The sequence below is a fragment of the Ovis aries genome, chromosome 3 (genome assembly GCF_016772045.2).
Source record: "Ovis aries strain OAR_USU_Benz2616 breed Rambouillet chromosome 3, ARS-UI_Ramb_v3.0, whole genome shotgun sequence".
Classification (NCBI taxonomy): domain Eukaryota; kingdom Metazoa; phylum Chordata; class Mammalia; order Artiodactyla; family Bovidae; genus Ovis; species Ovis aries.
Window position 1 is genome coordinate 62,428,787 of NC_056056.1, and position 14,838 is coordinate 62,443,624.

General features: G+C 42.4%; 1 long non-coding RNA gene across 4 annotated transcripts in view; it reads left to right on the forward strand.

Moving 5' to 3' along the window:
* Positions 1 to 14,838, forward strand: part of LOC105606430 (uncharacterized) — a 48,145-nt gene that overhangs the window by 17,775 nt on the left and 15,532 nt on the right. The window lies entirely within an intron of this gene.

A 14,838-nucleotide genomic window follows, 5' to 3' on the forward strand; every position in this document is an offset into this window, starting at 1 on the left:
AAGTTATAAAGAGTTGGTAGAGTGGCAGCTCTCTGAGCATGTGTGCACCCCCATGAATTGGGAAGAGGAGCAGAAGGGAGGGTAATGCTTGGAAAGGGAGGCTGCAGGGCAGGTGTATTATACATTATGTGAGTAGACTCCAATCTCTGATTCCATAAATGGAGAGTACATACTTTATATCCTTAAATATTCTGAAAAGCTGTAGAGTACTTCACATGTCACTCATGAGGTTGACTAGAAATTACAGGAAAACTGTAAAGACAAAAATGGCCTAGAAAAGGGGGTGGGCGGAATCTGACTATTATTTACATTACATGGAATTCACAGCTTTTGGCAGCAATAGTCTACTCCACATACATGAAACACTCACTTGTGGTTTCACTTTTCACTACAAGGCCTTTAATTCAGACACATTTTCAAATACTTGAAAAGTTAAAAGCAGGAGACCTTCTGTGCTGTTGAAACTACTCGCTGATGTTCTGAAGCGTCTGTGTCCACATGGTACACTGCTGTCTCTTGTATAAAGGAGCTTCTGAGGACATCATACATTCTGCTGTGCAGTGACCTTTTTAAAGTATCTATTTTTAAAAGTGAATACCAGAAACAACATTCCTTTTTTGCCAGACTAGCCAGTGTCTTTTTCCTGAGTTCTGTACTTTGCTGGGGTCCCAGAAGTGTCTCTGAGAAGCACCCAGTACCATGGCTCAGCCACACCTAGTATATATACTGCATATACTCACTCTGGACTCTCCAGGTCTGGGTTTTAGTGCAGCTGTACTTGTTTACTTCAAAGTATCTACAGTAATTGTGGAAACAGGAGAGGCATAAATATTAAGTGAACAATTAAGAAATAGACATGTGTGTGTTAGTTGCTAAGTCATGTTCAATTCTTTGCAATCTGTGGACTGTAGCCCGCCAGGCTTTTCTGTCCATGGGATTCTCTAGGCAAGAATACTGAAGTGGGTTGTCATTTCCTTGTTCCAGGGGATCTTCCTGACCCAGGCATCGAACCTGGGTCTTGAACATTGCAGGTGGATTCTTTACTGTTTGAGCCACCAGGGAAGCCCCAATAGATAACTGGGTGTTTACAGTTAGAAGACAGTTTCCAGTGAAGCTCTGTGTGGTAGGGGCATGATGGCTGAGCCAACTGCCCAACCAGGAAAGATTATTCTGTGTGTGTGTGTGTGTGTGTGTGTGTTAGTCACTCAGTTGTGTCCAACTCTTTGCAACCCCATGGACTATAGCCAGCCAGGCTCCTCTGTCCATGGCTGGAGTGGGTTGCCATTCTGTTCTCCAGGGGATCTTCCCAACCCAGGAATCAAACCCAGGTCTCCTGTATTGCAGGTGAATTCTTTGCCGTCTGAGCCACCAGAGAAGCCTACTTAACGTATAAAATTGGGAAGTACTAGCATTTGAATGGGAGAAGGCAATGGCACTCCACTCTAGTACTCTTGCCTGGAAAACCCCATGAACGGAGGAGCCTGGTAGGCTGCAGTCCATGGGGTCGTGAAGAATCGGACACAACTGAGTGACTTCACTTTCACTTTTCACTTTCATGCATTGGAGAAAGAAATGGCAACCCACTCTAGTGTTCTTGCCTGGAGAATCCCAGGGATGGGGCAGCCTGGTGGGCTGCCATCTATGGGGTCACACAGAGTTGGACACAACTGAAGCAACTTAGCAGCAGCAGCAGCATTTGAATGATGGTTATATACTTCACTTGGAGGATAAATATATACTGTACTTTTTCTTGTGATATAAGAAGGGCTATACATCTAGAATGATGTGGACAGAGATGTAGAAAAGGTAACATTTAAACAGTGTCTTGACAAGACATCCGTCCTGTGTGTCTCCTGCTCTACCTGTCCAATGTTCACCGCATCTTCAGCTAAATCTGTACTCCACATGAGAATCATCCTAATGTATATATAAGGTGAATTAGGAGGTATTTGTTTATAACCATATTGGCAAGGGTATTTTAATAACAGGGTCAGCTAATTCAGACTTAGATGATCCTGTGGGTTACCTGCCAGTGTCTTACTGATGAGCTAGCTTTGAATGTCCCAGTTTACCCAGTAGATAACCTGATTTACATCTGTTGTTCAATGTCATTACTAAAAAGCCTTCTCTCTGCAAAACTGCATGAACACTGAGGATAAATTATATGGTCCTCCTTCATCTGAACTTCAATTGATGGTTCTTTTTAAAAAATTTTACTTATTTTTGGCTGTGCTGGGTCTTCGTTGCAGCATGAGCTCTTCTCTAGTTGCGAGTGGGGTCTGCTTTCTAGTTGCGCTGTGAGGACTTCTCACTGCAGTGACTTCTCTTGTTGCACAGCATGGGCTCTAGAGCAGAGGCTCAATAGTTGTGGCACAAGGGCTTAGTTGTTCCTCGGCATGTGGAAGCTTCCTGGATCAGGATTGGAACCCATGTTTCCTGCATTGGCAGATGGATTCTTTGTCCCTGAGCCACAGGGAAGCTCACCTGATGGTTCTTGAGTGAATCATCACTCACATGACTGCTGATGACCCCAGACGCCCTTCTTCACCAGACCTGACTATAAAGTATGGATGATAACCTATCAGCTTTGCAGGATGAAACTGGTCATGAGGGAACTTCTTAATATTATTGTAATATGAATAAAACAGGCCCCTAATCTACTATTTGTAAGCTTACATAATTATAAGTTGTCACTCTTGTGACAACTTTAAACTCATAATTTCATCATTAATACAATACAGTGTTTGAATCATTAAAAAAAATGTACAAAGCACCTAGTGACAAATAATACTTCTTTTTCTTTCAACCATTTGGTCACCCTGAATTTTCAATTTGCTTTTAAGTAATACACATTTGAGCAAAATTGTGCTTAGTTGCTCAGTCATGTCCAAATCTTTGCGACCCCATGAACTGTAGCCCACCAGGCTCCTCCGTCCATGGGGATTCCATGTAAGAATACTGGAGTGGGTTGCCATGCCCTCCTCCAGGGGATCTTCCCCAACCAGGGATCGAATCAGTGTCTCCTGCATTGGCAGGCAGATTCTTTACCATCTGACCCACCAGGGAAGCCCTTTATTATGTGTAACTCATGGATAATTATGAATAACTAACAGATGTTTTGAAGAAGTTAGTGAAGTGAAAGTCTCTCAGCTGTGTCTGACTCTGTGACCCCAAAGAATGTAGCCTGATAGGGTACTCTGTCCATGGGGATTCTCCAGGCAAGAATACTGGAGTGGGTTGCCGTGCCCTCCTCCAGGGGATTTTCCCAACCCACGGATTGAACCCAAGTCTCCTGTATTGTAGGCAGATTCTTTACTATCTGAGCCACCAGGGAAGCCCAGATATTCTTATGGGGGCTTTTTAAAATTAAAATTCAACTGTAAGCCACTTCTACATCTTCTCATTGGAGAAACTGAGAACCATGATATATGAGAGAGAAACTCTTACAAGAGAAATGTATGCTAATCAGAAGAAAAGCCAGCACAGTTTCCTACTCATCACAGTCTTCCTCAATGTTTGTATTTCAAAATAACCTCAAGCTAGGGACTGTTCTCGAATAAGAGACGACACAAAACAGAACACCTAAATGCAATATTAGACCTGAGATTGAATTCTGGTTCAAAAACAAAAAATCACCAAATAGAAAGGAATAACAAAAGATAATCTTGGGATGACTGGAGAAATTTGATTATGAACTGATGATCAGGTTAGATTGTGGCATTGCTATTACTGTTCTTAGGTGTAATACTGGCACCATGGTTATGGAGGAGAAGGCACCTGAGCTTCAGGAATGCATGAAGTGCCCTTAATGTTTACACCAGCCTTCAGGCATCCAGGAAAACGCACACTCTAAAGATGGTGATATGTCCATTCTAAATCTAGGTATGGGGATGGACATGGGTACCCTATACATTCACTTTCCCATTGTCTGAACTTTTTGAAAATAAAGATCAAATTATAGACAAGATATATTTGTACATTATTAAATTTACAAAACTACTTACTATTGGGTTTATTTAAATAGCAAGTACTATCAGAGTATTTTTAAAAATAGGTTTGTATAGTTAAATTAAGCTTCCGAGGTGGCATTAGCAATAACCTGCCTTCCAGTGCAAGAAAGGCAAGAGATGGTTGGGAAGATCCCCTGGAGAAGGGCATGGCAGCTGACTCCAGTATTGCCTGGAGAATCCTATGGATAGAGGAGCCTGGTGGGGAATAGTCCATGGAGTCGCAAAGAGTTGGACATGACTGAAATGACTTAGCATGCATGCATGTTCTCATGGATAATTTGATTATAAATAACTCTGCATTCAGATGGGTATATCTTTCCTTTTCTCCTTTGCCTTTTGCTTTTCTTCTTTTCTCAGCTATTTGTAAGACTTCCTTAGACAATCATTTTGCGCATCTGAATGCACAGTTCCAAAGAACAGCAAGGAGAGATAAGAAGGCCTTCCTAAGTGAACAGTGCAAACAGAAGAAAACAATAGAATGGGAAAAACTAGAGATCTCTTCAAGAAAATTAGAGATACCAAAGGAACATTTCATGCAAAGATGCACACAATAAAGGACAGAAACAGTATGAACCTAATAGAAGCAGAAGATACTAAGAGGTGGCAAGAATACACAAAAGAACTAGACAAAAAAGATCTTAATGACCCAGATAACAACGATGGATGGAGTGATCACTTGCCTAGAGCCGACATCCTGGAATGTGAAGTCAAGTGGGCCTTAGGAAGCATCACTACGAACAAAGCTAGTGGAAGTGATGGAATTCCAGTTGAGCTATTTCAGATCCTAAAAGATAATGCTATTAAGTGCTCCATTCAATATCTCAGCAAATTTGGAAAACTCAGCAGTGACCATAGGACTGGAAAAGGTCAGTTTTCATTCCAATCCCAAAGAAAAGCAATGCCAAAGAATGTTCAAACTACCGCACAATTGCAGTCATCTCACACACTAGCAAAGGTAATGCTCAAAATTCTCCAAGTCAGGCTTCAACAGTATGTGAACCTTGAACTTTGAGATGTTCAAGCTGGGTTTAGAAAAGGCAGAGGAACTAGAAATCAAATTGCCAACATCTGGTGAATTATAGAAAAAGCAAGAGAATTTCAGAAAAACATCTCCTTCATTGACTACACTAAAGCCTTTGACTGTGTGGATCACAACAAACTGGAAAATTCTTAAAGAGATGAGAATACCAGACCACCTTAACTGACTCCTGAGAAACCTGTATGCAGGTCAAGAAGCAACAGTTAGAATAGGACATGGAACAACAGACTGGTTTCAGATTGGGAAAGGAGTACATCAGGGCTGTATATTGTCACCCTGCTTATTTAACTTCTATGCAGAGTACATCATGTGAAATGCCGGGCTGGATGAAGCAAGACTGGAATCAAGATTGCTGGAAGAAATATCAGTAACCTCAGATATGCAGATGACACCACCGTTATGGCAGGAAGTGAAGAAGAGCCTCTTGATGAAAGACGAGAGTGAAAAAGTTGGCTTAAACTTTTTTAAGTTTTCTTAAAACTTCAGAAAACTAAGATCATGGCATATAGTCCCATCACTTCGTGGCATATAGATGGGGAAACAATGGAAACAGTGACAGAACTCATTTTCTTTTGGCTCCAAAATCACTGCAGATGATGACTGCAGCTGTGAAATTAAAAGATGCTTGTTTCTTGGAAGAAAAGCTATCACCAACCTAGATAGCATAAAAAGCAGAGACATTGCTTTGCCGACAAAAGTCTGTATGGTCAAAGCTATGGTTTTTCCAGTAGTCATGTATGGATATGAGAGTTGGACCATAAAGAAGGCTGAGGGCCGAAGGATTGATGCTTTTGAACTGTTGTGTTGGAGAAGACTCTGAGAGTCCCTTGTACTGCAAGGAGATAAAACCAGTCAATACTAAAGGAAATCAATCCTGAATATTCATTGGAAGGACTGATGCTGAAGCTCCAATACTTTGGCCACCTGATGCAAAGAGTGACTCACTGGAAAAGACCCTGATGCTGGGAAAGATTGAAGACAGGAGGAGAAGGGCACAACAGAGTATGAGATTGTTGGATGGCATCACTGATTCAATGAACAGAAGTTTGAGCAAGCTCTGGAAGATGGTGAAGGACAGGGAAGCTTGCTGTGCTGTAGTCCATGGCTCTCAAAGAGTTGGCATGACTGAGTGACTGAACAAGAACAAATAACTCTTCAGGAACTCTCATATTAGCAAGTTCATTTGTATTAACATTTCTGTCTTCTCTCAGAAATTTTTTTTGCAGCTCTGCCTTTTTGATCCTCATCTTAACTTAGAATCCATTTACTTAGATGCAGCCATCACAGTTAAGTCTACAGAAGATACCTTAACTCAAGTAAAAGTAAAATTTATCCTTGAAGAACCACAAGCAGACAAAACTAAAGAGAACCAAACAAAATTCATTGCAGATAATTCTGTACCAAGGCCACCCAAAGGCCACCTGGACCACCCACCTACCCCAGAAAGCCTAACTTCACACTCAACAGCTCTGAGCCACCCACTCCCAGCAAACAACAGTGTGAGTGACTCTCAAAACTCAAAAGGGCTTATCAAACCATAGTAAAGCATCTCTGCCTCCTAGTTAAGATAGTTGAAACCCTTCTTGGTAATGTAGTCCTCTACCAGCACTCGATAAACCACTTCTAATCAAAGACACTTTGTTCACAAAGGCAAAACTTTTTGTTTTCAGCCTGTGATTTTTTTTTTTTTTTGGTAAAATTCTGCATCCAAAGACTATGTGTTAGTATAGCTACTCTTAAAGAACAGCTCATCTTCAAAACCACCTGTTAATTCTTGAGATAGATCCCCAGGTTAATAGGACACCCCAAATAGAAATCACAGCAAACAGCACACTTGCCTCTCTCTCAGCTTCTTTCAGGATGGCTTCTTTCTCCTTCACACGCTGCACAAATAGCTGCTTCATCTCTTCTTCCTTCCTCTGGCGCTCACCATAGAACTCGTGTCTCTTGGCTTCGTAGGTCTCCTGAAGACTGAAAAGTTACTTGTGTTACTCTCATGTTAGCAAGATGATGTAGAAACCTGCAAACATTCAAACTTCCAGGTTAGGCCTCATGACTGTCACCACGTGTGTGCCTCCAGGGGGCTGCAGGCAGGGAGAGCCCACCTCCTTCAGGGAGTGCGGGTCTGTCTGTGGGTCCCTGCTGTGCCAGCACTCCCAGAAGTGCTCGTTTCACCCCACATGGGTTCCTCCATCCATCTCTCTGGACTCCTCCCCTCTATTTGTCACCATGTCTGATCACCAGGATCTGGGATTTCAGCCTGGGACCCCAGCATCATCTCAGTCCAGGCTTGTTTTGATTTCTACAGACACATTGTTCAGCCCAACTTGATCTTTGAGCTTTTCTGCTTTCACTGTTGTAATAATAATAATCTTTGAGCTCTAGGATTTGAGTTCATCTTTCTTTCATTTTGTTCTTCCTGCCACTCCTCAGATTTTTCCACCAAAAACAGAGATCTCTCTTATCTTTTCCTTCTGCATTAGTTATATTATCTGCAAAACGAGAGCACTTTAGAAATTGCAGAATCCTGCAAACAGACCTCTCCTCAGGTTTCAGGCACACATCTCTTGCTCCAGCCACTGCCTGCTGCCCTGCCCTCACTCTGCCCCACAAGTCCTATCCCTCCAGGAATCCACCTCTAGTCTCCCTCGGTGGAATCCCCTGTTCCCTCCACACACTTCCATGGCTCTTTGTTTATACCGCTTCCTGGGCATTCCCACCCCAACTGCATCTCTCTTCCACCAGCTCAGCATCTTTGTAATCCAGCTGTCCAGCAGAGTTCTCTGACACTGTGGTTTCTTCATCAGAGACTGCAGGGAAGTAGGGCCAGTGTAGCCCACAAAGCAGGGACTTCCTGGAACTCCATGGTAAGCGCCTCTCTTACCTGTGAAATTTCAGAGGAACCACAGACCTCACATGCAGAAGCGCTGAGCCCTTCCATCACAACTCACTGAGAGAACGTCCCAATGTTTAACAGGGAATACAATAAACTGGCTTTCCAGGTGTGTCATGATTAGAAATTTTTACTGCTTATGAAAATATTTTATAGCTAAATAGATTTAAAATGTGATAAAATTTAGGAATTTTACTAATCTTGTCTAACCAGAGAAATAAATCTTTTATGGCTAGAGCTGTATACATTTAAGGAAAATCGTTCAGTTTTCATTCCAATTCTAAAGAAAGGCAAAGTCAAAGAATGTTCAAACTGCTGCACAATTGCACTCATCTCACACGCTAGCAAAGTAATCCTCAAAATTTTCCAAGCCAGGCTTCAACAGTATGTGAACTGTGAACTTCCAGATGTTCAGGCTGGATTTAGAAAAGGCAGAGGAATCAGAGATCAATTTGCCAACATTCGTTGGATCATCAAAAAAGCAAGAGAGTTCCAGAAAAACATACTTCTGCTTTATTGATAATGCCGAAGCCTTTGACTGTGTGAATCACAACAAACTGTGGAAAATTCTTCAAGAGATGGGGATACCAGACCACCTTATCTGCCTCCTGAGAAATCTGTATGCAGGTCAAGAAGCAACAGTTAGAATTGGACATGGAACAATGAACTGTTTCCAGATTGGGAAAAGAGTATGTCAAGGCTGTATTGTCACCCTGCTTATTTAACTTATATGCAGAGTACATCATGCAAAATGTGGGGCTAGATGAAGCACAAGCTGAAATCAAGATTTCTGGGAGAAATATCAATAACCTCAGATGTGCAGATGACATCACCTTTATGGCAGAAAGCGAAGAAGAACTAAAGAGCCTCTTGATGAAAGTGAAAGAAGAGAGTGAAAAAGTTGGCTTAAAACTCAACATTCAGAAAACAAAGACCATGGTATACAGTCCCATCACTTCATGGCAAACAGATGGGGAAACAATGGAAACAGAACTTTATTTTGGGGGGCTCCAGAACCACTGTAGGTGGTGACTGCATCCATGAAATTAAAAGACACTTGCTCCTTGGAAGAAAAGCTATGGCCAACATAGACAGCATATTAAAAAGCAGAGACATTACTTTGCCGACAAAGGTCCGTCTAGTCAAAGCTATGGTTTTTCTAGTAGTCATGTATGGATGTGAGAGTTGGACTATAAAGAAAGCTGAGCGCCAAAGAATTGATGCTTTTGAACTGTGGTGTTGGAGAAGACTCTTGAGAGTCCCTTGGACTGCAAGGAGAACCAACCAGTCCATCCTAAAGGAGATCAGTCCTGGGTGTTCACTGGAAGGACTGATGCTGAAATGGAAACTCCAATACTCTGGCCACCTGATGAGAAGAACTGACTCATTTGAAAAGACTCTGCATTGCAATGAAAAGAATAAAATACTTAGGAATATATCTACCTAAAGAAACTAAAGACCTATATATAGAAAACTATAAAACACTGATGAAAGAAATCAAAGAGGACACTAATAGATGGAGAAATATACCATGTTCATGGATCGGAAGAATCAATATAGTGAAAATGAGTATACTACCCAAAGCAATTTACAAATTCAATGCAATCCCTATCAAGCTACCAGCCATATTTTTCACAGAACTAGAACAAATAATTTCAAGATTTGTATGGAAATACAAAAAACCTCGAATAGCCAAAGCAATCTTGAGAAAGAAGAATGGAACTGGAGTAATCAACTTGCCTGACTTCAGGCTCTACTACAAAGCCACAGTCATCAAGACAGTATGGTACTGACACAAAGACAGAAATATAGATCAATGGAACAAAATAGAAAGCCCAGAGATAAATCCACACACATATGGACACTTTATCTTTGACAAAGGAGGCAAGAATATACAATGGAGTAAAGACAATCTCTTTTAACAAGTGGTGCTGGGAAAACTGGTCAACCACTTGTAAAAGAATGAAACTAGATCACTTTCTAACACCGCACACAAAAATAAACTCAAAATGGCTTAAAGATCTAAATGTAAGACCAGAAACTATAAAACTTGTAGAGAATATAGGCAAAACACTCTCCGACATAAATCACAGCAGGATCCTCTATGATCCGCCTCCCAGAATTCTGGAAATAAAAGCAAAAATAAACAAATGGGATCTAATTAAAATTAAAAGCTTCTGCACAACAAAGGAAAATATAAGCAAGGTGAAAAGACGGCCTTCTGAATGGGAGAAAATAATAGCAAATGAAGCAACCGACAAACAACTAACCTCAAAAATATACAAGCAACTTATGCAGCTCAATTCCAGAAAAATAAACGACCCAATCAAAAAATGGGCCAAAGTACTAAATAGACATTTCTCCAAAGAAGACATACGGATGGCTAACAGACACATGAAAAGATGCTCAACATCATTCATTATTAGAGAAATGCAAATCAAAACCACAATGAGGTACCACTTCACACCAGTTAGAATGTCTGCGATCCAAAAATCTGCAAGCAATAAATGCTGGAGAGGGTGTGGAGAAAAGAGAACCCTCCTACACTATTGGTGGGAATGCAAACTAGTACAGCTACTTTGGAGAACAGTGTGGAGATTCCTTAAAAAATTGCAAATAGAACTACCTTATGACCCAGCAATCCCACTTCTGGGCATACACACTGAGGAAACCAGAACTGAAAGAGACACATGTACCCCAATGTTCATTGAAGCACTGTTTATAATAGCCAGGACATGGAAACACCCTAGATGTCCATCAGCAGATGAATGGATAAGAAAGCTGTGGTACATATACACAATGGAGTATTACTCAGCCGTTAAAAAGAATACATTTGATTCAGTTCTGATGAGATGGATGAAACTGGAGCCGATTATACAGAGTGAAGTAAGCCAGAAAGAAAAATACCAATACGGTATACTAACACATATATATGGAATTTAGAAAGATGGCAATGATGACCCTATATGCAAGACAGCAAAAAAGACACAGATGTGTATAACGGACTTTTGGACTCAGAGGGAGAGGGAGAGGGTGGGAGGATTTGGGAGAATGGCATTGTAACATGTATACTATCATGTAAGAATCAAATCGCCAGTCTATGCCCGACGCAGGATACAGCATGCTTGGGGCTGGTGCACAGTGATCACCCAGAGAGATGTTATGGGGAGGGGAGGTGGGAGGGGGGTTCATGTTTGGGAATGCATGTACACCCGTGGTGGATTCATGTCAATCTATGGCAAAACCAATACAGTATTGTAAAGTAAAATAAAGTAAAAATAAAAATTTAAAAAAAAAAAAGAATAGACTCTGATGCTGGGAAAGACTGAAGGCAAGAAGAGAAGGGGATGACAGAGGATGAGATGGTTGGATGGCATCACTGACTCAATGGACATGAGTTTGAGCAAGGTCTGGGAGTTGGTGATGGACAGGGAAGCCTGGTGTGCTACAGTCCATGGGGTCACAAAGAGGTGGACACAACTGAGCAACGGAACTGAACTGAAGGAAAATCAGAGTAAGAAATGTTACATATTAGCTGTCACAGCTGAGCATGAGTGTGTGGTACTTACAGCATGTGTTCCAAGGAGGAACAATCCTATACATTGTTTTTAGGAGCAAAGTTTATAAATATACACAGTGTTCTCGATCACATCAATGCCTCTGGTCTCAAGGAGGCATCTTATTTCTTATGAGGTTTTGTTTTGTTTTGTTTTGTTTTTCTGTGTATGTTTAGGTCTTATTTTAAAGAAGCCTCTAAATCAGTCATGCCACCTTCACTCACATTTCAGTGGTCCTACACTGGACTGATAGCTTTTAAAGACATAACTTGGTTTAAATAATGTATCTAAATCATGTCAAATCTAACTTTTAAAATGTTCTCAGAAATTTATTTATACAAGCCCTTGAGTTGTTCAGGAGGAAAGTCAAGCCACTTGACAAAGAGAAAAGACCAGACACTTAAGAGAATAGCTGCTGCCAGCAGGGACTGGTCTGGACTCTCACTAGTCCCTGTGGCACCTTGAAGAACAGACACCAACACTGTCCTGCAGGGTTAGTGTGCTGACACTCAGAGTAAGGTCATTTGCCCAGAGGGACAGAGTTAGCAAGGACAGAGCTGGAGCTGGAACCTGGTCAGACTTACTCCAAAGCCCACATTCCTAACCCCGATAAATCCTGCCTATAATGATGCCTCAGCAGAAGGTAAAGGGAAACACTGCTCTGATGTGCTCTCCATCTGTTACACGTGCCCACCATGACATGGAAGCTTACAGAGCCAACTGTAAGGAAAGAACCACACTGTCTTTCAAAAGGTGGTAACGAAAAAAAAAAAAAAAAAAAAGGTGGTAACGAAACCCTGAGAGGATCTGCAAGGATGGTCTATACAGTTAGTGTTGTGAAACTTATGCAACCACTGTTGACTGCCATGGATTGGGAATGAAAAATAGCTCTCTTGCTGCTGTATTTAATGTGGCATATATGCTAGTTGCAAACATTACTGATTTAAGGCAAAGCTGAAAACCAAAGAAGAAAAAGCACCCTAGGTGCTTGCGTCTGTCAGGAAAACCACTATATCCCTCTCTTGGGACCTCATCCTTGAGCTCAGGGTCCAGCTCTCCCAGGACTGCTGAGCGCCCCCGCTTCTGCTGTAGGCCAAACACAGAAAGGGAACTACTTCTTGAGAGTTGCAAAGAAACAAAGTGTATGACACAGAAATTTTGCCAGACACTTAAGGAACTCTAAAATAGCACACAAATCAATCTTCCAAACTCTAGAGCAGTGATAATCAACAAGACTGTTACGTTCATCTAAAGTAGCTTAGGGATTTGAGGTTTATAAAAGCATGTTTCATGTAGTTTAAATAATTAAAGATCAGTTAATTAAGACCTCCAGGGTACACACAATGCCATTACCTGAACCTCATGACAAGCACGAGATTGGCGTAGGTAGACTGGGACATGAATCACAACTCTGCACAACCAGTCAGTGAAAGGAAATGAAGATGCTTCAGGGAGGAAGCGGGGCCTTAAAAAGAAGAGATCATCTAGACAGGCTCATTTTTCTAGTTGATACAATATCGAGGGACAGATTTTACATGCCAGCCAAATTATAGTGACTGCTGTTGCACACACACGAAGTAAATGGGAAGATTCCCCAAAAGATGGAATATAAGTTCTTGAAACCACACTCCTGAATCCTTCCTAAGACCCCAGACTAGAAAGAATGACAGAAATTTTATCAAACAGTGTATCCACAAATGAGAAAGCATGAAGAGGAGAGATACTGTGCATGCCTGGCCCAGGGAATCTCGTCTTGTTAGGACTGCAGGCCAGGGCAGGGTAGAGGCCCACTGGCTCCTGGGCAGCAGGCAGGCCCCCCCCCTCCCCGAGTGGAGTCCTTGTCCTTCCTACTTCTACCATCCATCCTCTTCTAGCAGCCTGTAGCCACTACTCCTGCCCTCTTACCTACCATCCACTGAAGAGCCTCCTTTCCCATTCTCCACCTGTCCAATGGACAGATGCTCCCCAAACTGAAGAAATACTAAAAGAATGGCTGTTCACCTTGCCTGCCCACCACCTGTCTCCTGTTGTATTGCTGCTTCTCCCCACAGGAGGCGTCTTGGTGGGACAGCCAGTCAGGCTTATGCCCACCCTGCCAAGACATGGGCACAGGTCCTAAGTTGGGCCCATTAGACATCTCACTTTCCTGGAAGAAAGACTGGAAATGGTCTGTTCATTCTTTCACTCCAGCAGTAGAATGAAACTACTGGTTTTCTCCCTTTGAACCTGCAAGCCCTGGCCAGCACCGTAATCATGACTGACATGGCCTGCTCTTCTGAGAATGGCAAAGGAAGCGACTGGACTATATCACACTGCTGTACAGCCACAGCACAACCCGGTCCCCCTCTATACGGCCCACCTCTCCCTTCCTGAGTCCCATTAAGTCCACCTTCCAGTTCCCCTGGAAGGGTAAACATGCATCTGACCACTCCACCCCCCCCCCACCACTACCAAGCCCCTGTGTTTATGCCTGGATGCCCATAGAAGCCTTCCGCCTGGGTCTCCTCATGCCCAGCTTCTGCTCATCATAACAGGGCAGGAGTGTCCTCCTCCCGCCCCACCCTGGGGGCCTCCACAGGCAGGGTCTCTCTATCCCATGGTGCACATCTACCCACTGACCAGTAGGACATACCTGACAAAGGGCTGGATGCAGATTTTAACTTAAATGTGATTCTTAGGCTCCATATCCAGAAATTCCGAGCCTGTATTTCTACATCATCCACAGGTGACTGATGACTGATCTATCTCTCTTCTCCTTTGTGCACACAGAGACCTCTGTGTAACCTCAGACTTGGAAGAATGAGAAATGAAGCTGCCTCTGGGAAACACTAGGGATGCCAGTGCTGGACAATTTCTCTTCAGCAGAGAAAATCACTTTACTAGAACCAGTCTGTTATAGCATGCCCAAAATTGGTGAGGAGGGTGAGATATATAGAATTCTTAGTTTATTATGCTGTCAGAGCTGAAACAGTCATTAATCTGTAGAATGGAAAAGTGTTAAGTTTAGCCTCACCTGATACTAAACCTTCCCAAAGGTCACCTGCAGTGGCAGCTGGCTCCAGGGCTCCCCCCTCCCATGGTGTCTGCTCTGGTGCAGACAGGACACCAGGGAGGGGCTGCAAAGTCAGTAATGAGATGCCGAGGAACCCTTGGTCCCATAGCAGATTTAAAACAGTGCTGGTCCTGAGCAGAATTGTTCAGGAAAGTGACATAAAAAGAAACCTGATTTAGCATGTTTGCACAGTTTAATTTTAAAAAAGACCTCAGGAGTGTAGCAGCATATAAAATAACAAAAGAAGTTCCAACAACACTTCATGCTGTAACCACTGAGCCAGTTAA